This window comes from Panthera onca, chromosome C1, assembly GCF_046562875.1.
Source record: "Panthera onca isolate mPanOnc1 chromosome C1, mPanOnc1 haplotype 2, whole genome shotgun sequence".
NCBI classification, from domain to species: Eukaryota; Metazoa; Chordata; class Mammalia; order Carnivora; family Felidae; genus Panthera; species Panthera onca.
Genome location: NC_138346.1, coordinates 128763532 through 128766876, shown reverse-complemented (window position 1 = coordinate 128766876; position 3345 = coordinate 128763532). Strand labels below are relative to the sequence as shown.

Below are 3345 nucleotides of genomic sequence, written 5' to 3'. Positions count from 1 at the left end.
TGGCTGAAGCTATAGTAGTGTCCACTGTTAAACAGATATAGCTGACAAACGGGGGGCTCCCAGAAATACTTAGCAACTTTGTAGGGGACTTACTGACAGGGTTGCCTAATAAAATATAGAATGCCCAGTTAAATTTGAATTTCAGATGAAAAATGAATATTTTTTTAGTATAACTATGTCCCATGCAAAATTTGGGACATGCTTATACTAAAAGAAATCATCTATTGTTTAATGGAACATACTTATACTTAAAAGTTATTTGTTGTGAGGTACCTGGGTGGCTCACTGGGTTGAGCGTCTGACTTCAGCTCAGGTCATGATCTCATGGTTTGTGAGTTGAAGCCCTGTGTCAGACTCCAAGCTGATTGTGGAGCATGCTTGAGATTCTCTCTCTCTCTCCCTCTGCCTCTCCCCTCCTCCCCTGCTTCGCATGCTCCCTCTCTCTCTCTCTCTAAAAAAAAAAAAAAGAAAGAAAGAAAGAAAGAAAGAAAGAAAGAAAGAAAGAAAGAAAGAAAAAGTTTTTTGTTGTTTATCTGAAATACAAATTTGATTAAGTGTCGTGTATTTATAATTACTGAATGTGGCAACTCTGGACTGGCAGGAAAGAACAAAAATCCAGTGAGGTGTGCGTTGTTACTGTTATTGAATTGACAGGCTGTTGAGGACAAGGAATTAGGTCTCACAGTGAATATGTCATGGACTTCAGAGAATCCTTCGGGGAATTGTGGAAAATACAAGCAAGGTTCATGCTGAGGTCCTCGTGAAACTTATATATAGCCGCATGAATGTGGACAGCAGATATCAAAGTAAGGAAAATTTCAGACTTCAGTGAGCCAGATAGAACTACCTACTTATGATGCTAGAAATGATACATTCTGACTTTTAAGGTGACATTGGACGTTTTGCTTCAAATCCTTTTGGAAAATAATTGGGTTTGGATGGGGGGATGGTCTTACCTCTTAACTGCTTATAGAGAACAGAAAACAAATCTAGAGGGTCTTTTTTACTGATCAAGTTTCAGCACTTAATGAATGCATTACCTTTATAGGCTGAAATACTTTTATTTTTAATTACCCAAGAATATTCAAGATGAATGGACATTTCTTAATGTCATAACTGTACCTATTAAGTACAAATTAGTTATCTAGTTAAATGTGAACAATGTTTCCAACCTAATTTGGGTAATTGCAGGATAAACATCACTTTGGGGATTGCATTTTCTTGAATCTGTTCTCTTATTGTTTATACAAACTAAAAAATATCCAAATACCCACTTTATACCACAGTATGTATGGGCTCCAAACATACTTTAATCCTTCAGATAGAATTATAGACTAGTATAATTATTTATACATATTCTACTACATTAAAAAAAAGTTGGCTGATTTTATCTGTGTATTTTTTGGACCATCACATGCAGTCAGGCAGAGTTGGCATCAGTTTTGTTCAACAAAGCTGCTTATAGAAAGTGGCAGAGTTTGAGTTGGGCTTCTAAGGTGACTCCACTAAAACTTTCTCCTTCTGTCCCAGTCATGACTAGAGTCAACCTAGCTCCTGTTTCCATATTTTTTTTATTGGTAAGTGAGGTTCCACCTGGGCTCCTCTCTACAGCAACTTTCCTAAGTAGTTTCCACAGATTTATCTGGCTTTTACCAGGAATAAGTAAGACATTTGTCAGTTGAGTTGGTTACACTTTGGAGTTGGGTTTCAGGATAACACCCTGCAGGTCAGAGACAGTAACTAGTGGATTCCATGCCTTTGGTGCTGGTACAAACATCTCCATCAAAACTGTGTCGTCTTGGGGTGCCTGGGTGGCTCAGTTGGTTAAGCATCTGACTTCTGCTCGGGTCATGATCTCACAGGTCATGAGTTCCAGCCCCGCATTGGGCTCTGTGCTGACAGCACAGGGCCTGGAGCCTGCTTTGGATTCTGTGTCTCCCTTTCTCTCTGCCCCTCCCCCACTCATTCTCTCTCTCTCTCTCTCTCTCTCTCTCTCTCTCCTCTCTCTCTCTAAGATGAATAAACATTAAAAAATTAAAAAAAAAACCTGTGTCTTCTTTAATTTCAGTAATAGATCTTTAATTGTTGGCTGCATGAATCCATCTTTTTTTTAATGGTCCAGGCTGAAGTGTTTTAATACAGTCAGAATTTCTGAGGGGCACCTGGGTGGCTCAATCAGTTGAGCATCCAACTCTTGGTTTTGACTCAGGTCATGATCTCCTTGTTCATGGGTTTGAGCTCTGATTCAGGCTCTGTGCTGACAGCACGGAGCCTGCTTGGGATTCTCTCTCCCTCTCTTTCTGCCCCTCCCCTGCTCGCTCTCTCTCTCTCTCTCTCAAAATAAATAAAAATAAACTTAAAAAAAAAGAATTTCTGAGCAGCAAAGGTGCTATAGGTGGTGGAGGTACAGGCAGAGGAGGAGGTGGAGGGAGTGGAGACAGAATCGGATGAGGAGGAAGATGGCTGGCCGGCTGTGGCAGCATGGGAGGAAGTGCAGCTCAGGATTCTCCAGGGATGGTTAGGACACAGGCAGGCACATTTGTAAATTTACCACTTATGTGACACATTTGACCAGAGCTCGGACAGGTCAAATTTTCCAAGATGGTCCTTCAGTGCTTCCTGGAGTTTGCACAATTCACTTTCCAAAATGCAAAACCATTGTTTTAGAACAGAAAGTTCTCAGTGGCAGATACAGAATGGAAAGATGGGGTCTTTCAATACTTCTAACCTCTGGGCCATTGTAGTTCCTACACCAGTTGTACATAGACCACACTCTATTTTACTGTATCTTTGATACTGGGAAATTTGAAGTTCCAGTATGATCTTAGCCAGCTTCTGCTGAGTGTTATCTGTTGAAGCAATAACCACTCTTTCTGGTGATGGTGGCAGACTGGGAAGTATAATTAGCTTGAACTGAAAGTGAAAGGCTTTTTTTTTTTTTTTTTGGGGGGGATAATCTTTTCACTTTGGCTTTTAGCTTTCTTCCTCATTGTGTGAACTTGGGCATGATATAAGTCTAAGAGCCTGGGAATTAGATAGAGTCAGGGTAGTGGCCTTTCCCTTGCTATAGGGGCTACACGATTTTATGCAAGAGTTCCAATTTCTCCACATCCTTGCCAACACATATAATCTTGTGTTTTTGATAATGGCTATCCTAATGGGTGTGAGGTGGTATCTCATTGTGGTTTTCATTTTCACTTCCCTAATGAATAGTAGTGTTAAGCATGTTTTCATGTGCTTATTGATCATTTGTCTACATTCTTTGGAGAAATGCCTATTCAAATACTTTGCCCATTTTTTAAATTTATGCTTTTTAATGTTTATTTTTGAGAGAGAGACAGAGTA

At 39.9% G+C, this 3345-nt stretch overlaps 1 pseudogene; it reads right to left on the bottom strand.

Moving 5' to 3' along the window:
* Nucleotides 1–1436: 1436 nt before the first annotated feature.
* On the bottom strand, nucleotides 1437–3007 carry LOC132673800 (proline-rich protein 11-like; annotated as a pseudogene).
* Nucleotides 3008–3345: the final 338 nt, after the last annotated feature.